The sequence below is a fragment of the Dendrobates tinctorius genome, unplaced genomic scaffold (assembly GCF_039654945.1).
Source record: "Dendrobates tinctorius isolate UK_male_01 unplaced genomic scaffold, ASM3965494v1 ptg000032l, whole genome shotgun sequence".
Lineage (NCBI taxonomy): Eukaryota > Metazoa > Chordata > Amphibia > Anura > Dendrobatidae > Dendrobates > Dendrobates tinctorius.
In genome coordinates this window covers 31,616,260-31,639,932 of record NW_027361700.1, presented here as the reverse complement: position 1 = coordinate 31,639,932, position 23,673 = coordinate 31,616,260, and the positions used below count along the sequence as shown (strand labels likewise).

Below are 23,673 nucleotides of genomic sequence, written 5' to 3'. Positions count from 1 at the left end.
TTCAGGCAAGGAGGCACGACAGATATCCAAGCAGGGTGCGTGTTTAGGGAACACGCCAAGGTCCAAGGCTAGGTGCGTGTGTAGGGGACACGCCAGGGTTCAAGGCTAGGTGCGTGTGTAGGGGACACGCCAGGGTTCAAGGCTAGGTGCATGTGTAGGGGACACGCCAGGGTTCAAAGCGAGGTGCGTGTGTAGGGGACACGCCAGGGTTCAAGGCTAGGTGCATGTGTAGGGGACACGCCAGGGTTCAAAGCGAGGTGCGTGTGTAGGGGACACGCCAAGGTTCAAAGCGAGGTGCGTGTGTAGGGGACACGCCAAGGTTCACAAACGAGACAGGGTGCGTGTGTAGAGCCACGCCAAAGCATAGGATAAGACAGAGTGCGTGTAGAGACACGCCAAGGTACAAGACAGAGTGCGTGTAGAGACACGCCAAGGTACAAGACAGAGTGCGTGTAGAGACACGCCAAGGTACAAGACAGAGTGCGTGTAGAGACACGCCAAGGTACAAGACAGAGTGCGTGTAGAGACACGCCAAGGTACAAGACAGAGTGCGTGTAGAGACACGCCAAGGTACAAGACAGAGTGCGTGTAGAGACACGCCAAGGTACAAGACAGAGTGCGTGTAGAGACACGCCAAGGTACAAGACAGAGTGCGTGTAGAGACACGCCAAGGTACAAGACAGAGTGCGTGTAGTGACACGCCAAGGTTCAAGGCAGGGTGCGTGCTAGGAGCCACGCCAGGGTTCAAGGCAGGGTGCGTGCTAGGAGCCACGCCAGGGTTCAAGGCAGGGTGCGTGCTAGGAGCCACGCCAGGGTTCAAGGAAGGGCTGCATGCTAGGAGCCACGCAGGGCACAAGGAAGGGCTGCGTGCTAGGAGCCACGCAGGGGGCACACCACACTGGCCAGTGCACACGGCTGTACACAAACACGTGGCACTTACCACGGCACAGGAGACGGCCAAGGGGAACCCACGCCGGGGTTCAATGCAAGGACAAGGCAGGGAACAAGGCAAGGAACACAAGCAGAAACAGAGCCAGGTCAGAGCGAGGACAGAGTCTAGCAGCGGAGCGTAGGCAGAAGCCCAGAGCCGGGCCAAGGAAAGACCTTGGGACTAGACAAAGAAACGAGGACTAAGGAGAGGAGAAATGGTGCGTGTGCCAGGGAGCACTACAGAGCACCATAGGAGAGAGCGAGGCAGAGCAAGCAAAGACTGAGACCATAGGGAGGAACACAAAGCAAGGAATAGCAAGGCAGAGAACACAGGGAGGACTACAAGTCAAATCATAGCAAAAGCAAGACATGGCAAAACAGGCGAGGCAGAGAACAAAGGAAGGACTACAAGTCAAAGCATAGCTAAGGCGAGACATAGCAAAACAGACTAAGACAAAGAACAGCAGAAGGACTACAAGGCAAAGCAAGGCAAAGACAAACATGGCACGAGAGACAACACAAGACACGGCACAAGACAAGAGGCGGAATACGAGCACGGAGCGTGTGCAGAGACGCACTACAGAGCAAAGTGCAAGGGCACAGAATAGAGGGAGCAACCCCACAGACCCAGAGCCTTGCAGGGAAGCAACACAATAATCAGGCCCTGAGCATAGGAAGAGGCGGCCTGATATAGGGCATAGCACCTCCTCCTCAGGTCAGGACCAGGGGAGCACTTCCGAGATTCTAGACATGACGAGATGATAGCAGAACCAGACAGTGCAGGATCTTAGGAAACGTCACATGATCAGGGTTTCAGACATGACGAGATGATCACCGAACCAACCAGTGCAGGATCCTAGGAAGAACACATGATCCGGGATTCTAGACATGACGAGATGATTGCAGAACCAGACAGTGCAGGATCTTAAGAAATGTCACATGATCAAGGACTCCAGACATGACGAGAAGATCACAGAAGGCAGAGCAGAAACGCAGGCATCCTGTAGCTCAGACATGAGGTGAGTGTGCACACTGCTCTAAGGGACATGCAGGACAGCAGACAAAGCATGAGCATGCACATTGCTCCAGGAGTTCTTGAGACAAACAGACATGGCAGACGTGACAGTACCCCCCTCTAAGCCCCCTCTCACCGGGGCTGGAAAGAAGAAAAAAAAATTTTCTTCGGCAGAAACTAGAGTTTAGTACAAACCACTCCAACAATGTTGATCCGACATCTGAAACGGACACCTGCGCCGGTCAAGACACAGGAGCCGTGGACGAGACAAGGGAATCCAGTGGGGAGGACTGCAGGTAGACAAGCAAGTCTTCTTACTCTGGCTGCCATCATTTCCAAATGAGTCCAGAGGTCAAGGGCCGGGTCTGATTTACATCAGAAGAGTGGCCGGGGTACCGCCATATTCAGGAGAGTCCAGGAGACAGAGCAGATCAAATTCTATAACAGACGGGTCATCAGACGGGTAGCCGAGGTACCAGCGGAGTCCATGGCCTGATTAACTGTGACGGACTCAGCTCCTGCTGAGCCCATTTTTTGAGTGGACCCTCTGGGTCGTGGCACCCACCCACCGAGGGCGAGCTGACCTTGTGAGAATCCACCCCCTATACAGGGAGTGTCAGGGGCAAGACCAAGGGGGTGAGCCACCACGACTGCTGGGACCAGACGGCCGGCTCAGGGGACACTAGACGAGTGTCTGACGACAAGGACGAGCAGGAAGCAAGACGAGACTAGATGTAGGTGCAAGGTATCTTCATTAGAATAACACAAGATCACATACAGAGAAAACAAGCAAAACGTGCAAGGTGCGCGCGTGGGCACGCCAAGGTCCATAACATGGTACGTGCCAGATGGCACGCCTAGGCACAGGTAATGGCATGATGGCATCGGACTCCGGACTGCTGGCAAACCGACAGGGTCCAGGGATCAGGCTGCGGACGTCAGCTCCGGACATCAGGCCGCAGTCATCTGGTTCCGGACCTCTGGCAACGGTCGGCAGGTTCCGGGCATCCGGCAGGCAAACCAGGGTTCAGGCAAGGAGGCACGACAGATATCCAAGCAGGGTGCGTGTTTAGGGAACACGCCAAGGTCCAAGGCTAGGTGCGTGTGTAGGGGACACGCCAGGGTTCAAGGCTAGGTGCGTGTGTAGGGGACACGCCAGGGTTCAAGGCTAGGTGCATGTGTAGGGGACACGCCAGGGTTCAAAGCGAGGTGCGTGTGTAGGGGACACGCCAGGGTTCAAGGCTAGGTGCATGTGTAGGGGACACGCCAGGGTTCAAAGCGAGGTGCGTGTGTAGGGGACACGCCAAGGTTCAAAGCGAGGTGCGTGTGTAGGGGACACGCCAAGGTTCACAAACGAGACAGGGTGCGTGTGTAGAGCCACGCCAAAGCATAGGACGAGACAGGGTGCGTGTGTAGAGCCACGCCAAAGCATAGGATAAGACAGAGTGCGTGTAGAGACACGCCAAGGTACAAGACAGAGTGCGTGTAGAGACACGCCAAGGTACAAGACAGAGTGCGTGTAGAGACACGCCAAGGTACAAGACAGAGTGCGTGTAGAGACACGCCAAGGTACAAGACAGAGTGCGTGTAGAGACACGCCAAGGTACAAGACAGAGTGCGTGTAGAGACACGCCAAGGTACAAGACAGAGTGCGTGTAGAGACACGCCAAGGTACAAGACAGAGTGCGTGTAGAGACACGCCAAGGTACAAGACAGAGTGCGTGTAGAGACACGCCAAGGTACAAGACAGAGTGCGTGTAGAGACACGCCAAGGTACAAGACAGAGTGCGTGTAGAGACACGCCAAGGTACAAGACAGAGTGCGTGTAGTGACACGCCAAGGTTCAAGGCAGGGTGCGTGCTAGGAGCCACGCCAGGGTTCAAGGCAGGGTGCGTGCTAGGAGCCACGCCAGGGTTCAAGGCAGGGTGCGTGCTAGGAGCCACGCCAGGGTTCAAGGAAGGGCTGCATGCTAGGAGCCACGCAGGGCACAAGGAAGGGCTGCGTGCTAGGAGCCACGCAGGGGGCACACCACACTGGCCAGTGCACACGGCTGTACACAAACACGTGGCACTTACCACGGCACAGGAGACGGCCAAGGGGAACCCACGCCGGGGTTCAATGCAAGGACAAGGCAGGGAACAAGGCAAGGAACACAAGCAGAAACAGAGCCAGGTCAGAGCGAGGACAGAGTCTAGCAGCGGAGCGTAGGCAGAAGCCCAGAGCCGGGCCAAGGAAAGACCTTGGGACTAGACAAAGAAACGAGGACTAAGGAGAGGAGAAATGGTGCGTGTGCCAGGGAGCACTACAGAGCACCATAGGAGAGAGCGAGGCAGAGCAAGCAAAGACTGAGACCATAGGGAGGAACACAAAGCAAGGAATAGCAAGGCAGAGAACACAGGGAGGACTACAAGTCAAATCATAGCAAAAGCAAGACATGGCAAAACAGGCGAGGCAGAGAACAAAGGAAGGACTACAAGTCAAAGCATAGCTAAGGCGAGACATAGCAAAACAGACTAAGACAAAGAACAGCAGAAGGACTACAAGGCAAAGCAAGGCAAAGACAAACATGGCACGAGAGACAACACAAGACATGGCACAAGACAAGAGGCGGAATACGAGCACGGAGCGTGTGCAGAGACGCACTACAGAGCAAAGTGCAAGGGCACAGAATAGAGGGAGCAACCCCACAGACCCAGAGCCTTGCAGGGAAGCAACACAATAATCAGGCCCTGAGCATAGGAAGAGGCGGCCTGATATAGGGCATAGCACCTCCTCCTCAGGTCAGGACCAGGGGAGCACTTCCGAGATTCTAGACATGACGAGATGATAGCAGAACCAGACAGTGCAGGATCTTAGGAAACGTCACATGATCAGGGTTTCAGACATGACGAGATGATCACCGAACCAACCAGTGCAGGATCCTAGGAAGAACACATGATCCGGGATTCTAGACATGACGAGATGATTGCAGAACCAGACAGTGCAGGATCTTAAGAAATGTCACATGATCAAGGACTCCAGACATGACGAGAAGATCACAGAAGGCAGAGCAGAAACGCAGGCATCCTGTAGCTCAGACATGAGGTGAGTGTGCACACTGCTCTAAGGGACATGCAGGACAGCAGACAAAGCATGAGCATGCACATTGCTCCAGGAGTTCTTGAGACAAACAGACATGGCAGACGTGACAATAGGGATACGTCGTTATCATCAGCGGTGAGTGTCCCAACACTACGGAGATTTGCAGCACTGCCCAAACACAGTTTACAATGGGCAGCCTGGTTCGCTGTGCCGAATCGACACACGCCTAAGTCCCATTCACAGACATTGTCTCTCACGGTCAGTATTGTCAGCGGGGCGGCTGTGGCAGCGTTTTTGGCTGTGGCAGCAATCTCAGCGAGGGCAGTGATGTCAGTTGGGACAGCGGTATCTGAGCGGTATTCAGTCGACGGTCTTCTGTCAAAGCACTCTGCTGTTCCAAGCTCTGCTCTGCCCAGATGCCTCTCAGCTGATTTTACCTCACAGGCGTCCTTTGTGCCCGAAGTTCCCGCCCAAACTGTCTGGTCACTCACGCCATGCCCCCCTTTTCTCAAACACAGAGTACGGTCTGGAGTCTCAAGCTTTCCATCCCACAATATAGGTGACAGCCCTGACTGTTCTGGACCCTTCACGGAGGAAACATGCCTAGTTAGTTCCTTCCCCTTACATTATCCCTCTCTTTGCACTCACCATTCCACAGGCAAGAGTTCTTGAAGTATGCATTGACATTCTTCTACATTTCGAACAACTTGTTGCCAAACAAAACTATCCTGATCAAATCAGTGAGGGGGTTTTCCTGCTGTCAAACCTTAAGAACATCGTAAACTGGGAATATCAGTTAGTTCTACTTGAGTAATAGAATCAGGCTGAATGGACAAAGGTGGGGGTGCACTCAGCTGTGGAGAAACGGCCCTTGTAGGAATTTCAGGAGTCCCAGGTTTCTGTTCTTCTTCTGGTTCTGCCCGTGGTGGTTCAGGGCATTCATCATCTTCATCTTCACTAGTGAATGATAGAATATTCTCAGGAGCATCAAGCTATTCTTTCTCTATTCGCATAGGGTCTCTAGACACACAGGTGCGTAACATGTTTCAGTGCACAATAAGAGTTGGAGCATCATCGGCTCCCTCGGGCTGAATTTCATAGATAGGCCCTTCAGAACTGTCTGGTCACTCGCACGCTGCAGCTCTGTCCGCTTAGCCATGCCCCTTTTTCTCAAACGCAGAGTACGGTCTGGAGTCTCAAGTAGAGATGAGCGACTTTGCCTTTTTTCAGGTCGGTTTCGCAAAAGTCGGGTCGAACAAAATCGTCCGACTATAGGGAAAAGTCGGAGGCTGACTGAAATACGAAAACCAATGCAAGTCAAAGGGGAAGCAAAGTCGGCAGGGAGTGGAAGACAGTAAACACACCTACAGTGCCCATTTCAATGCCAAAAACATCAATTCTTAGAACTGAAGCTTGTCAACCTTAATTTACTTCCTAATAATAGTTACGCATTGAAAACTGGGTGTTATTTGGATAAAGTTGTGGGGGGGTTGGGCTGGCTCCAGGTTTTCGTGTGCCCTGGGCCAAAGAGTGTCAGTGCGCCCCTTTAACACATACCACAACTCATGATGCTCCGATACGCCACAGAAATATAGGTATAGTACAATGACACATACTTCACTGCTTACATGACATGACTGATCTATTTTAAATTGTACAATAGCTCAAAAACAGGACAGTATATTACTCCATACAGTGTTATGGCCACCACATTGTGCGCCATACAGAATAATGAGCCCCATATATTTCTCCATAACAAATAATTAGTCACATTTAATGTTCCATACAGTATATGATGAGCTCCACATAATGCTCCATATATAATGGGCCCCATTTGTAATGCTCCAGTGTATAATGTGCCCCTTAGATGCTGCTCCAGTGTCTAATCTGCCCCATTTACATTGTTCCAGTACATGATGGGCCTCATGGTTGATGCTCCAGTGTATGATGGGCTCTAATAATGCTCCATATATAATGGGCCCCATTTGTAATGCTCCAGTGTATAATGTGCCCCTTAGATGCTGCTCCAGTGTCTGATCTGCCCCATTTCCCATTGCTCCAGCACATGATGGGCCCTATTTTTAATTAACCCAGGCATGGTATGTGGAAAGAGCTCCATGGAGTAATCTGAGGTGTGTGCTTCCACATCCTTCACTTTTGGTGTGGGTGAAGGACACAAGGAAAGGGGTTGCTCCTGACCAGAAGCCTGCAGTTACGACTCAGTGCTTGTATTTTTTACAACTTCAGAAGAGGAGGTGAAAGAACTGGAGGCTTTTTCAGCAATGTAAGCCACAAACAGTTCTTGATACTCCGGCTTTAAAAGCAGCCTACCTACTCCCAGAAAAGGGAGCATTACAGGCCTTCCAGAGCTACACCATGACGCTGGCTCAACATCTCCTGCCTTAGCTGCTATTGTGTTTTTGGCACTACCAGCAGATGCACCACCACCACCATCAGTACCAGGTGGCCCTCCATGCCCACATCCTCTTCCACCATACTTCCTCATGTTTTGGAAAATGGACTCAAAATACCAGCAGATATATGGTACTGTATCCGAAGAGTACAGCTCTATACAGTCTATGGATAACAGTAAATCTCTGTATATATTTCATGAGGCATAGAGGCATAGACAGATGCTCACAGGCTCAGTATGGATTACCCAATAAAATAACAAGTTGAAAAAGGGTACAATATCAGCAGATACAAGGTATATATAGTATAGTGTAAACATTCTGATTCTCTGTATACATTTCAGGAGGCAGACACAAACGCTCTCAGGCCCAGTATGGATTACACAAGAATATGAAAAGCTGTAAATGGGTTATGTATAGTGTTGAGCATTCCGATACCGCAAGTATCGGGTATCGGCCGATACTTGCTGTATCGGAATTCCGATACCGACATCCGATATTTTTTCAATATCGGGCATGGGCATCGGAATCGGAAGTTCAAAGTTGATTGACAGCCGGAATGACGTCATCATGATGCACGGTGTGTGCGCATCATGATGCGCCGTCATTTCGGGCCTTCCGGGGGTCTCTGCCGGCCTGCCGGGGGGCTGTGTGGACTGCCCGGGGTCTGTGCCGGCCTGCCGGGGGGCTGTGCCGGCCTGCCGGTGGTCTGTGCACCCTGTGGGGGTCTGTACCGGCCTGCCGGGGGGCTGTGCCGGCCTGCCGGGGGGCTGTGTGGACTGCCCGGGGTCTGTACCGGCCTGCCGGGGGGCTGTGCACCCTGTGGGGGTCTGTACCAGCCTGCCGGGGGGCTGTGCCGGCCTGCCGGGGGGCTGTGCTGACGTCCGGGGGTCTGTGCAGGCATCGTCCGATGGGACTACAAGTCCCATCGGGCGATGCCTGCTACCATGACAGTGATTGACACATTAGCCAATGATGGGACAGTAGTAGTCCCATCATCCGGCTAATGTGTTAAATGTTTTAAAAAAATATATATATATGTACTACATACATACTACATACATACTACATGCATGCTACATACATACTACATGCTACATACATACCACATATATACTACATGCATGCTACATACATACTACATGCTACATACATACTACATATATACTACATGCATGCTACATACATACTACATGCTGCATACATACTACATATATACTACATGCATGCTACATACATGCTACATACATACTACATACATACTACATGCATGCTACATACATACTACATGCTACATGCATGCTACATACATACTACATACATACTACATACATACTACATGCTACATACATACCACATATATACTACATACATACTACATGCATGCTACATACATACTACATGCTACATACATACCACATATATACTACATACATACTACATGCATGCTACATACATACTACATGCTACATACATACCACATATATACTACATACATACTACATGCATGCTACATACATGCTACATACATACTACATATATACTACATGCATGCTACATACATACTACATGCTACATGCATGCTACATACATACTACATGCTACATACATACTACATACATACTACATACATGCTACATACATACTACATGCTACATACATACCACATATATACTACATGCATGCTACATACATGCTACATGCTACATACATACTACATACATACTACATACATACTACATGCATGCTACATACATACTACATGCTACATACATACCACATATATACTACATACATACTACATACATGCTACATACATACTACATGCATGCTACATACAATACATACATAGACATACAGTACATATAACATAGAGTAACATACTTACCAATACTTGTCACATTGTTCCCCGAAGCCATTGTCGTCTACGGAATAAATATTAACATAACAAACCACAAAAATACTCACCCATGATCCGAAGCAGTCCACGAGTGTGTCCCACGACAATCTTGGGTAGAGAACTGCAGCATCAGCTGATGCTGCCGCTCTCTACGGGCTGCAGGAATCCAATGACGGAAGGTAGGTATCCTTCCGCACTGTATTCCTCCGCCACATAAAAAAAAAAAATCCCTAGTCTCACTTTATGGTAAAAGCTGTGTGGGAAATTCCATAGCTACATCTTAACCATCATTGATCAATACACCAAATTTCTAGTGGCCGTCCTTGTGAAGGATTTAACTGCCCAGACTACACAGCGGTGGAGCAGGGAGAGGTAAGTATTGCAACTTGCAAGTGCTGTGGCCATGACCAAGCAGGGGGGGCACAATCATGGTCCATGGTACTGGCACAGGGCCCCTCATAGTACGCTGCTGTGTCTGACGGCCCCTCCCACCGTCTGAGACACTGTATTATACTATGAGGGGCCCTCTGCCATTGCCGTCGGCCATCAGTGGGCCCATCCACCTGTTCAGAGTAATGGCACTTGCCTGGGTGCGCCAGGTTTTGACCCCAGCCGTTGGGGGAGGGGTGGGCAGCCCAGTTAGGGAGGTTTAAAAATTGGCATATGTTGATGTGTTGGCTGGATATACAGCTGCTGCAAAGGGCGTAATTGGGCAAGTCCGAGGAAGAGGAGGATAAAACCGAGGCACTTTTCTGGTAACCCATGTGTCATCAGGGGAAGGTGGGACAAAATCCTTTGAAACCCAGGCTTAACCATTTTAATGAAGGTTAGATCATCAACATTTTGGGTCGACAGACGGTTCCTTTTTTCTTTCAGGATTGATCCAGCAGCACTGAAGACTCTTTCAGATAACACACTAGCAGCAGGGCAAGCGAGCTCCTGTAAGGCATAGTGTGCCGATTCAGGCCAGGCGTCCAGTTTAGAGGCCCAATAGTCAAAGGGGAATGACCAGTGAGGGAGAACATCGATATGGGAGGAGAAGTAGTTTGTAACCATAGTTGACAACTGCTGTCTCCTGTTACTTGCGATCGATTCAGTATTACCTGTCGTGTGAGTGGTACTTGAGAAATCATTCCACAACATGGTCATTAAACCCAGGCCCGGATTGGCAATATAACCAACCGGGCATTTTCCCGCTGGGCCGCTGTCACGTGGGCCGCGGGCCAGCTGCTGCGGCCACTGTTGCTCCTGCCGCTGGCCCTCTGCGGGCATGGCGGTGATAGTTTCAAGTTCCTCCCGCACTGCAGGGAGATAAGCCGCCACGCCCCCCCCCACGCACCCCATCCTCGCCTTAGCATGAGACCCCCCGCCCCCGCAGCCACTCACAGTGTCGCACTCGCTTGCCTGCTCGCTCTGTTCGCAGGACCTGTGATGAGGTCACAGGAGGGGAGGAGTCAGGGGGTCACAAGATCAGGAGCCTTTGTCCAGACCCCTGATCATGTGACCTCTGACTCCGCCCCTCCTGTGACCTCATCACAGGTCCTGTGCGCTCAGCCCTGCCTCTACCGTCTGCAAGACTCTGCTTTGCTGTTGTCATGGTGCTGGTTGAGGTAAGTATGTGTGGGGTCAGGATTTACAGTGTGGATGTAGCAGAGCTGTGTGTGTATGAGGTGTACGGAGCGGAGCCGTGTGTGTACGGAGTGGAGCCATGTGTGTACGACGTGTACGGAGCAGAGCCGTGTGTGTACGGGGTGTACGGAGCGGAGCCGGATGTGTACGAGGTGTACGGAGCGGAGCCGTGGGTGTACGAGGTGTACGGAGCGGAGGAGTGTGTACGAGGTGTACGGAGCGGAGCCGTGGGTGTACGGGGCGTACGGAGCGGAGCAGTGTGTACGAGGTGTACGGAGCGGAGCAGTGTGTACGAGGTGTACGGAGCGGAGCCGTGGGTGTACGAGGTGTACGGAGAGGAGCCGTGTGTACGAGGTGTACGGAGCGGAGCAGTGTGTACGAGGTGTACGGAGCAGAGCAGTGTGTACGAGGTGTACGGAGCAGAGCAGTGTGTACGAGGTGTACGGAGCAGAGCAGTGTGTACGAGGTGTACGGAGCAGAGCAGTGTGTGCGAGGTGTACGGAGAGGAGCCGCGCGTGTACGAGGTGTACGGAGAGGAGCCGCGCGTGTACGAGGTGTACGGAGAGGAGCCGTGTGTACGAGGTGTACGGAGAGGAGCCGTGTGTGTACGAGGTGTACGGAGAGGAGCCGCGTGTGTACGAGGTGTACGGAGCGGAGCCGTGTGTACGAGGTGTACGGAGTGGAGCCACGCGTGTACCGAGCGGAGCCATGTGTACGAGGTGTACAGAGAGGAGCCGTGTGTACGAGATGTACGGAGCGGAGCCGTGTGCTTGTACGAGGTGGAGCCGCGCGTGTACGAGGTGTACGGAGAGGAGCCGTGTGTGTATGAGGTGTACGGAGAGGAGCCGTGTGTACAAGGTGGACGGAGTGGAGCCGTGTGTGTATGGAGTGGAGCCATAAGTGTACGGGGTGTACGAGGTGGAGCCGCGCGTGTACGAGGTGTACGGAGAGGAGCCGTGTGTGTATGAGGTGTACGGAGAGGAGCCGTGTGTACGAGGTGGACGGAGTGGAGCCGCGCGTGTACGAGGTGTACGGAGAGGAGCCACGCGTGTACGAGGTGTACGGAGAGGAGCCACGCGTGTACGAGGTGGACGGAGTGGAGCCGTGTGTGTATGGAGTGGAGCCATATGTGTACGGGATGTACGGAGCGGAGCCAAGTGTGTACAAAGCATACAAAGCGGGCTTTTCCCACGGACACAGGAGTACACGGCGGAGCCCCGAGGAGCATTTTAAAACACACACATGACGTTCCACCTGAAGTGATGTGCTGGAAGCTGACCGGAAATGAGATAATTTCTTGAGGAGATTGTTACGGAACCAGGAATGCTTCAGATCCATCACCGTGTCCTCCTCCAACAGCGCAGACAGCAGGATCGCCTTGGAATCGGGGATGCCGGCCATGTGAGCGGATCATGATAGGTCCTGCACCGGGAGGCTCAGGTGGGCACTACAATGGGAGCCAGGCTGCTATAGTATCTTTGTAGAATCTTTCTTTATTTCTTTCTCTCTTTTTCTTTCTTTCTCTGTTCTTTCATTCTCTGTTCTGTCTTTCCCTCATTTTCTTTCTCTCTCTGTTCTTTCTTTCTCTCTCTGTTCTTTCTTTCTCTCTCTAATCTTTCTTTTTTCTCTCTCTGTTCTTTCTTCCCCTCTTTCTTTCTTTTTCTTTCCTCTCTTTCTCTCTGTTCTTTCTTTCTTTTCTTTCCCCTCTTTCTTTCTCTCTCTGTTCTTTCTTCTTTCTCTCTCTGTTCTTTCTCTGTCTCTCACTGTTCTTTCTTTGTCTCTCACTGTTCTTTCTTTCTTTCCCCTTTCTTTCTCGCTCTCTCTGTTTTCTTTTTTCTCTCTCTCTCTGTTTTCTCTCTTCCTTAGTGCCAGTCAGTGTGCCCATAATGCCAGCCACTGTGTCCTCAGTACAAGTCAGTGTGATCAGCAGTGCTAAATGGGTGCGATTAGGTGTGGACATGGGTGTGACTAGTTGTGAAATGGGTGTGGCTGGGCGTGGCCAAAATTTGCAGCTGCGCGCTGCGCGCGCCGCAGTCTTTATCCATCTTTCCCTTCTTCAAAAGTTGGGAGGTATGATGGGGCGGCTATGACCAGGGGGTCTGGTTGCCCAATAGAGAGCAGTTCTGCCAGGAATTCTGTAATCATGCATACAAAAGGGGACAGAGCTTTGGGAGGAGTACTGTACCTAAGAGCAATAAATAGGACTGAGCTGAAATACTGGGCACAGCTGTGACTACATGTTATATAGTCGTGTTAATCTCCTCTCACTTCTTGTAAACTACAAGTGTACAAAGATATTATATAGTCACCATGTGACTAGTGGGCCTGTGTAACTTCAAATGCCAGGGCTGAATTTTAGTCCCAGTCCGGCCCTGATTAAACCCCTGTCTCCAATGCCACTTCTGCTGTGTGCATCACAAACACCTCTTCCTTTGTGCCCACTACGGCTCGTGGGAGAACCAGCACCGCTGCTGTGTGCTAGGAAAGCCTCAAACAAACGGTTTACCAGAGTTGTTTGTTTGTTTGCCAATATTATCTCTAGGTTCTCCTGTGGCATGATGTTGTGTAATTTGCCTTTGTAGCATGGATCGAGGATGCTGGCCAGCCAGTAGTCGTCATCCCTCATCATTTTGGCAATGCGGGGGTCCCTTTTTAGGATCCACAAGGCATAATCGCACATGTGGGCCAATGTTCCAGGTGTCAATGATGCACGGCCCATGGTGGGTGGAGGAGCAGTTTCTGGCAAATCCTCATGCCTACAGTCACGCACAAACACTGTACCTGACCTTGAAAGGCAAACATTTTCTCTTGCCCCTGAGAAACATCCTCCTGCCCAAAATAATAATCATCCCCCTCATCCTCATCCTCCTCTTCTTCCTCCACCTCGTCCAGGACAGCTCCCTGACCAGACAATGGCTGACTGTCATCAAGGCTTCCCTCCTCCTCCTCCACCGCTGCAGACGCCTGATCCTTAATGTGCATCAAACTTTGCATGAGCAGACGCATAAGTGGGATGATTATGCTTATGATGGCGTCGTCTGTGCTTACCAGCCGTGTGCATTCCTCAAAACGCTGAAGGACTTTACAGATGTCTTTCAGCTTTGACCACTGCACACCCGACAATTCCATGTCTTCCCTCAAACTGCCTGCCCGTGTATCCTCCCACAAATGCATTACAGCCTGCCTCTGTTCGCACAGCCTCTCAACCTTGTGCAGGGTGGGGTTCCACCTTGTTGCAACTTCTATGATTAGGCGGTGCTTGGGGAGGTGGAGCAATCACTGCAGCTTCTGCATAGGACTGGAGTGTATGGCCGAGCGACGGATGTGCGAGTACAGTCTTCGCACCTTATGGAGCAGGGATGTTAACTCTGGATAATTATTAAGGAAGCACTGCACCACCAGGTTCAAAGTGTGAGCCAGGCAAGGTATGTGTGTGAGTTTTGCATGGGCTATGGCTGCCACAACATTATGGCCGTTATCACTGACTACCTTGCCTGCCTAAAGATATAGACTGCCCAGCCATTACTCTGTTTGTCGCAGCAAGTAGTCGGCCAGTACCGCCGCGGTGTGTCTGTTGTCGCCCAAAGACATCATCTTAAACTCAGCCTGCTGACGCTTACCACTAGCTGTTCGATAGTGGGACACCTCGTGTGCAAAACTGCCAGCTGCGGATGTAGTGCTCGTGCGACTGCGCTCTGTGGACGAGCTTTCCCTGAAAGACGAGGAGGAGGAGCGAAAGCCTACAGCCAACTGTTTCCTATACCGTGGGCTAGGCAGCACTGTTCCACCGCCGCTGTCCCCTGTGGAGCGTGCACCCACCACATTAACCCAGTGCGCAGTGATGAACACGTAACGGCCCTTGTCATGCCTACTGGTCCATGCATCTGTTGTGAGGTGCACCTTTCCACTCACTGACTGTTTTATTGCATGGACAATGCGGTCTTTCACATGCCGGTGGAGGGTAGGGATGGCTTTTTGAGAAAAGAAGTGTCGACTGGGTAGGTCATAGCATGGGACAGCGTAGGCCATGAGGTCGCGGAAAGCTTCGCTTTCAACCAAATGGTAGGGCATCATCCCTAATGAGATTAGTTTGGCAATGTAGGCGTTCAAGCACAGTGTACGCGGATGAGAGGATGAGTATTTTCTTGTCCTACTCAGAGTGTCTGGTAGGGTGAGCTGGACTGGAGAGCTGCATAAGGGGGAAGTAGCGGTGGACCGGGTGGAGTGAGAGGGAGTTGGTGATGGTATTGGTGGTGATGGCCTAGATTCTGTGTTGTGTTGCAAAACCATTGTGATTCCCTGAGTGCTTTGGCCTTGCGACGACACCTCCACATTTAGTGCTGGTGGTGTGCTTAATGGTGGCGGTGGTCTTACAGTGGGGGTAGCGATGGAGCGTTGTTGGCTACCTTCAGTCGAAGCAGGTGCACATGTGCTACCTGAGGTTTTTTAGTCCGTCCACGCTTGCAAGTGCATGTTGATTAAATGTCTAAGCATGCAACTGGTATTCAAATTTCTGAGTTGTTTACCTCGGCTAAAGGTCCTTCCGCACTTCTTACAGGTAACCTTTGCCTCATCAGTAGGATTTTGGACAAAGAAGTGCCACACTGCACTCTTCCTACTATGGTAAACATTTTCTGGCCTTCCACGCTGTGCTAAGTTGACCGTCTGGTCAAGCTGTCCTGCAACTCTTTTAGTTTTTGTTCCACATTTTAGGACAGCTACGGGCCTGCTAGATAACCGCTGCTACGATGTCAATGCCTGCTGCGGATCCTTCTCCTTATCTGAACTATTTCCATCGCCACCCTTCTCCCCAATGGATGCCAATCCGGGTCCAGAACTGGGTCATCCATCACCTCCTCTTCAAAGTCATCTGCACCTTCCTCTTTACCTTCCTCTGTGTCACCGTGTAAGGTGGTATAGTATGCGGGAAGGGGCACCTGGGTTTCATCAGGGTCAGATTCTGGCTCATTAGACTGCGAGGGCAATGTAGTGCTGTGGGTCAATGTACCAGCAGAATCATCTAACAGTGGCTGTGCATCAGTGCACTCCATTTAAGATTCATCTTGGACTGGGGAATTCAGGATTTGACTGGATAACCCAGGCATGGTATGTGAAAAGAGCTCCATAGAGTAATCTGAAGTGTGGGCTGCCGCATCCTTAACTTTTGGTGGGGGTGAAGGACACAAGGAAAGAGGTTTTTTATGACCAGAACCCTGCACTGACGACTCTGTGCTTGCAGGTTTCGACCGTTCAGAAGAGGAGGCAATAGAGCTGGTGGCTGTCTCAGCAATGTACGTCAAAACCTGTTCCTGATGCTCCGGCTTTAAGAGCGGTTTTCCTACAAGAAAAGGCAACCTTACAGGCCTTCTTGGGCCAGAGGATGACGCAGGCTCAACACCTCCTGCCCTAGCTGCTATTGTGCTTTTGCCAGAACCAGCCGATACACCACCACCATCAGTACCAGCTGCGCCCCCCTGCCCACGTCCGCGGCCTCTTCAACCATACTTCCAAATAGCTTCTATTTGTCCGTGCTAGAAGGTGGCACACGGTAGTGTGGGAGGAGCGTACACCGCTGTACGGTGTGTGTGTAGGGAAAAATTGTCAAGCTCCGTGTATTTGCATACGGACTGACACACGCTGTCTCTGTCTAGTTTTGACCGTGATCAAACAGCAGATCTACGAAACTGTTTGAAAAACGAACAGGACTTAAGGTGTAGGTCTGGAAAAATGGAAAAACTCCTCAGCTTTTTTTTCCAGAGTCACACACAGGTAGCTTCTATTTGTCCGTGCTAGAAGGTGGTACACGGTAGAGTGTGAGGAGCGTACAACGCTGTACGGTGTGTGTATGTAAAATTGTCAAGCTCCGTGCATTTGTATACGGACCGACACATGCTGTCTCTGTCTAGTTTTGACCATTATCAAACAGCAGATCTACGAAACTGTTTGAAAAACGGACACGACTCTAAGGTGTAGGTCTGGAAAAATGGACAAACTCCTCGGCTTTTTCTTCCAGAGTCACACCCAGATAGCTTCTATTTGTCCGTGATACCAGCCGGTACACGGTAGTGTGTGAGGAGCGTACACCACGGTGTGTGAAAAAATGATCGCTCAGTAACTCACCAGGACAAAATAATAAAATTTGGAGTGCTTTGAAAAAAGCAGCTTGAACAGCAGTGTGCACACAGCAATGCAGCTAGCAGGTAGCGTTAAAAGGCAGCTTAATCACCTCCAGCGCTGCTGCACACAACATAAATTCTCCCCTTTCACTGCACACTAACTGTACAGTGAAAAGCGCTATCAGCAGAAGCAGTTTTTTTTTTCTTCTTCCCTGCCTAATGCTCTCCCTGTTCAGAATCAGCAGCAGCACCTCTCCCTATTGTAAGATCAACAGAAGTAAGATGGCGGTCGGCGTTCACAGCCTTTTATACCCACTGTGACGCCACACAAAGCCAGCCAATCACTTCAATGCCCTTCTCTAAGATGGTGCTGGCCACTGCGCATGTCATCGAGTTGCCCACGGTGTGCATCCTCCATCATTGGGTGAGAAAAGGTGCATCATTTGAAATGCGACTTTGGTGCGCTGATCGGCGACCTCATGGCCGACCTCACGCTAGGGTCGGGTTTCGATTGGCGAAACCCGACTTTAGCGAAAGTCGGCGATTTTTGAATCTGACCGACCTGTTTCCCTCAACTCTAGTCTCAAGCTTTCTACCCCGCAATGAAAACCAAAAACAAAAAAAACAAATATCCTGATATCCTGAAATAAAAAAAGAAAAAATAAATTGCAAAAATTGCATGAAGGTAGTAATAATAAGGATATTTAGTAAACATAATTTTGATCAAAAGAATACCCCGCAATATAGGTGACAGCTCCGACAGTTCCGGACCCTTCATGGAGGAGACATGCCTAGTTAGTTCCTTCCCCTTATACTATCACAATGAAGACAAGTATGAGACCGTGTAGAAAAACAATTTACATTTATTTAACCCCTTCACCCCCAAGGGTGGTTTGCACGTTAACTCCCGGGCCAATTTTTACAATTCTGACCACTGTACCTTTATGAGGTCATAACTCTGGAACGCTTTCATGGATCCCGGTGATTCTGACATTGTTTTCTCGTGACATATTGTACTTCATGTTAGTGGTAAAATTGCATTCAAATAACTTGCGTTTATTTGTGAAAAAAACGGAAATTTGGCAAAAATTTTGAAAATTTCGCAATTTTCCAACTTTGAATTTTTATGCCCTTAAATCACAGCGATACGGCACACAAAAAACTTAATACATAACATTTCCCACATGTTTACTTTACATCAGCACAATTTTGGAACCAAAATTTTTTTTTGTTAGGAAGTTATAAGGGTTAAAAATTGACCAGCGATTTCTCATTTTTGCAACACCATTTTATTTTTAGGGACCACTTCACATTTGAAGCCACTTTGAGGGGTCTATATGATAGAAAATACCCAAAAGTGACACCATTCTAAAAACTGCACCCCTTAAGGTGCTTAAAACCACATTCAAGAAGTTTATTAACCCTTTAGGTGCGTCACAGGAATTTTTTGAATATTAAAAAAAAAATGAACATTTAACTTTTTTTCACAAAAAAAATACTTCAGGTTCAATTTTCTTTATTTTACCAAGGGTAACAGGAGAAATTGGACTGCAAAAGTTATTGTGCAATTTGTCCTGAGTACGCTGATACCTGATATGTGGGGGGGAACCACTGTTTCGGCGCATGGCAGACCTCAGTAGGGAAGGAGCGCCGTTTGACTTTTTCAATGCAAAATTGGCTGGAATTCAGATCGGACGCCATGTCGCGTTTGGAGAGCCCCTGATGTACCTAAACAGTGGAAACCCCCCAAGTGACCCCATTTTGGAAACTAGACCCCCCAAGGAACTTATCTAGATATGTGGTGAGAACTTTGAACCCACAAGGGCTTCACAGAAGTTTATAACGTACAGCGGTACTATTAAAAAATCATATTTTTTCCACAAAAATGATCTTTTCACCCCCAATTTTTATTTTTCCAAGGGTAACAGGACCCTAAAAGTTATTGTGCAATTTGTCCTGAGTACGCTGATACCCCATATGTGGGTGTAAATGACTATTTGGGCGCATAGCAGAGCTCGGAAGGGAAGCAGCGCCATTTGACGTTTTTGGCTAGAATTGAGATCGGACACCATGTCGCGATTGGAAAACCCCTGATGTACCAAAACAGTGGAAACCCCCCACAAATGACACCATTTTGGAATCTAGACCCCCCCAAGGAACTTATCTAGATGTGTGGTGAGAACTTTGAACCCCCAAGGGCTTCACAGAAGTTTATAACGTACAGCAGTACAATTAAAAAATCATATTTTTTCCACAAAAATGATCTTTTCACCCTCAATTCTTATTTTTCCAAAAGTAACAGGACCCTAAAAGATATTGTGCAATTTATCCTGAGTACGCTGATACCCCACATGTGGGGGTAAACCACTATTTGGGCGCATGGCAGAGCTCGGAAGGGAAGCAGCGCCATTTGACGTTTTTGGCTGGAATTGAGATCGGACACCATGTCGCGTTAGGAAAGCCCCTGATGTACCAAAACAGTAGAAACCCCCCACAAATGACACCATTTTGGAAACTAGACCCCCCAGGGAACTTATCTAGATGTGTGGTGAGCACTTTGAACCCCCCAGTGCTTCACTGAAGTTTATAACGTCCGGGCGTGAAAATAAAAAAATCGTATTTTTTCCACAAACATGATCTTTTAGTCCCCATTTTTTTATTTTCCCAAGGGTAACAGGAGAAATTGGACCCCAAATGTTGTTGTCCAATTTGTCCTGAGTACGCTGATACCTCATATGTGGGAGAAAACTACTGTATGGGCACACGTCGGGGCTCGGAAGGGAAGTAGTGACGTTTTGGAATGCAGACTTTGATGGATTGGTCTGCGGGTGTCGTGCGTTTGGAGAGCCCCTGATGTACCTAAACAGTGGAAACCCCCCACAAGTGACCCCATTTTGGAAACTAGACCCCCTAATGAACTTATCTAGATGTGTGGTGAGCACTTTGAACCCCCCAGTGCTTCACAGAAGTTTATAACGACCGGGCGTGAAAATAAAAATATCGTATTTTTTCAACAAACATCATCTTTTAGTCCCCATTTTTTTTATTTTCCCAAGGGTAACAGGAGAAATTGGACCCCAAAAGTTGTTGTCCAATTTGTCCTGAGTACGCTGATACCTCATATGTGGGAGAAAACTACTGTATGGGCACACGTCGGGGCTCGGAAGGGAAGTAGTGACGTTTTGGAATGCAGACTTTGATGGATTGGTATGCGGGTGTCATGTGCGTTTGGAGAGCCCCTGATGTACCTAAACTATTGAAACTCCCCACAAGTGACCCCATTTTGGAAACTAGACCCCCCCACGGAGCTTATCTAGATGTGTGGAGAGCACTTTGAACCCCCAAGTGCTTCACAGAAGTTTATAACGCCTGAGCGTGAAAATAAAAAAAACATTTTTTTCCGCAAAATTATATTTTTGCCCCCAATTTTTTATTTTCCTAAGGGTAACAGGAGAAATTGGACCCCAAAAGTTGTTTTGTAATTTGTCCTGAGTAGGCTGATACCCTACATGTGGGGGTAAAACACTGTTTGGGCGCATGGCAGAGCTTGGAAGGGAAGGAGCACCATTTGACTTTTTCAACGCAGAATTGGCTGGAATTGAGATCAGACGCCATGTAGCCTTTGGAGAGCACCTGATGTGCCCAAACAGTGGAAACCCCCAATTATAACTCCAACCCTAACCTCAACACACCCCTAACCCTAATCTGAGCCCTAGCCCTAACCCTAGCCCTAACCCTTGCCCTAACCCTAGCCCTGCCCTAACCCTAGCGGGAAAATGGAAATAAATACATTTTCTTTTAGTTTTATTATTTTTCCCTAACTAAGGGGGTGATAACGGGGGGTTTGATTTACGATTTATGGCGGTTTTTATGTTTGGCGGCTGTCGCACGCTAAAAGACGCTTTTTATTGTAAAAATAGTTTTCGCATCACCACATATTGTGAGCGATAATTCTTCCGTATTTTGACCCACCGAGTCATGTGAGGTCTTATTTTTTGCGGGACGAGTTGACGTTTTTATTGGTACCATTTTCGGGCACGTGACATTTTTTGATCGCTTTTTATTCCGATTTTTGGGACGCAGAATGAACAAAAACCAGCGTTTCATGAATTTCTTTTGGGGGGTGCGTTTACACCGTTCCGCGTGCGGTAAAATTGATAACGCGTTTTTATTCTTCGGGTCAGTATGGTTACAGCAATACCTCATTTAGGTCGTTTTTTTATGTTTTGTCGGTTTTTTGCAATGAAAACAATTTTATATAAAAAATAATTATTTTTGTATCGCTTTATTCTGCGAGCTATAACTTTTTTGTTTTTTTGCGGATGATGCTGTATGGCGGCTCGTTTTTTGCGGGACAAGATGACGTTTTCAGCGGTACCATGGATATTTATATGCGTCTTTTTGATTGCGCGTTATTACACTTTTTGTTCGGTGGTATGATAATAAATCATTATTTTTTGCTTTGTTTTTTATTTTTATTTTTTAAGGAGTTCGCTAAAGGGGTTAATTAATGGGACAGTTTTATAGGGCAGGTCATTACGGACGCGGCGATACCAAATATGTGTACTTTTATTGTTTTTGGTTTTTTTATTTTGAAAAAATGGATTTATTGGGGAATATTTTTTTTTTTTTTTACTAATTTATTTAGCGATTTTTTTTAAATTATTTTTAACACTTTTTTTTTTTTTTTTTTTTTACTTTATTACCTTGTCCCAGGTGGGACATCACTGTCCTGTGACAGATCGTTGATCTGTCACATCACAGATCACTGTGACAGATCAGCGATCTGTCACAGGCACCGCTGCAGACTTCCTCATGCCTGCGCTTTGCAGGCAGTGAGGAAGTCAGCTCCCTGCAGGCCCCCGTCGCCATCTTGGATCCGGGGGCCTGTAGGGAAAGAGCCCCCCGCAGCAGCGCTGCACATTGCGCTGCCGTGGGGGGCTCAGGGAAGCACGGAGGGAGCCCCCTCCCTGCCGATGCTTCCATTTAACCCCCGGTACACCGCGATCGCGTTTGATCGCGGTGTGCAAGGGGTTAACGTGTCGGGGGCGGTCACGGACCGCCCCTGACACATTGTGCCGGGTGTCAGCTATGATAATTAGCTGACACTCGGCCGCGATCAGCGGCGCTCACCACGTGGGCGCCGCTGATCGCGATGACGTAATATTCCGTCCATGGTAATTAGGTCCATGGTCACATGGTCGGAATATTACGTCAATTGTAGGTAAGGGGTTAAAAAACAGCAACGTGTTTCAAAATTGATCTGATTTCTTACTCAGGCTATCAAACAAAGGAGTATATAAAATAACTTATAAAGGGAACAAGGAAATGATCCAAGGAAATTGCATATTCTACTGTGACACTAGTCACTACTCACAGACAAGCTGTAAGCTGAGTAGTCAAGAGGTCCGAGGTCAAAAGCCAAGAAAGTAAGTCATAGACAGAGAGGTGAGACAAAGGTGTAGTTAGGAAACTGTCAGAGGTCAATATTAGAAAAAGGTAGTGGATCATGACAAAACACATAAAGCAACACCTAAGTTATCAATGAAGTCACTTTCCTAGGTAAAGGAGGATATATTTTTAATATGCAAGCTAGGCTCGGCTCCGAACACTTCGCACACACGGCTCCGCTCCATACACTTCGTGCACATGCGGCTCCGCTCCATACACCTCGTACACACACGACGCCGCTCTGTACACTTCGTACACACACGGCTCCTCTCCGTACACTTCGTAGACACACAGCTCCGCTTCGTACACTTCGTACACACATGGCTCCTCTCCATACACCTCGTACACACACTGCTGTGCTCCATACACTTCGTACACACATGACTCTGCTCCATACACCTCGTACACATACGGCTCTGCTACGTCCACCCTGTAAACCCCTCCTGACCCCACACAAACTTCACCTCATCCAGCACCATGACAACCAGCACAGCACAGTCCTGCATGAGGCTCCTGATCATGTGATCCCTGACTCCTCCCTTCCTGTGACCTCACCACAGGTCCTGTGCCCACAGAACAGCCATCGCGTCAGGCCAATTGCAGCCTGGCAGCCAATCAAAGCACAGAGCTGGACAGCCAGAGGCTGCCACTCACCTGATGCGCCCACTACACAGCTCACCTTCAAAGTGCAAACTCGCGACCAGGCCCCTTAGAACTGCGGGCCCCGTCGCAGCTGTGAACACTGCGACCGTGGTAATCACGTTCTCACCTGATGCGCCCACTACACAGCTCACCTTCAAAGTGCAAACTCGCGACCAGGCCCCTTAGAACTGCGGGCCCCGTCGCAGCTGTGAACACTGCGACCGCGGTAATCACGTCCCTGCTCCTAACAACAAAATTATATCATCAGCGAACAAACAAATTTTTAAGACCCTCTTATTCAAGGTGATTCCCTTGACACTGTTATTGTGTCTTATTATTTCAGCTAGAGGTTCCACAGCCATTGCAAAGAACAATGGGAAAAGTGGGAAACCTTGACGAGTACCATTAGAAATGGAAAAAGCGTTCGACAGATGTCCATTAGCCAAGACCTTGGCAGTTGGAAAGGAATAAAGAGCCATAATATTACTTATTGCTTGT

At 49.1% G+C, this 23,673-nt stretch overlaps 1 long non-coding RNA gene across 1 annotated transcript in view; it reads left to right on the top strand.

Annotated features, from left to right (window-relative positions):
- Positions 1-3,979: 3,979 nt before the first annotated feature.
- The window catches only part of LOC141086565 (uncharacterized), a 113,177-nt gene continuing 93,483 nt past the window's right edge, over positions 3,980-23,673 (top strand). The window contains exon 1 of the long non-coding RNA XR_012231611.1: positions 3,980-5,029. This is a non-coding gene — a long non-coding RNA (uncharacterized lncRNA). The remainder of the gene's footprint in view (positions 5,030-23,673) is intronic.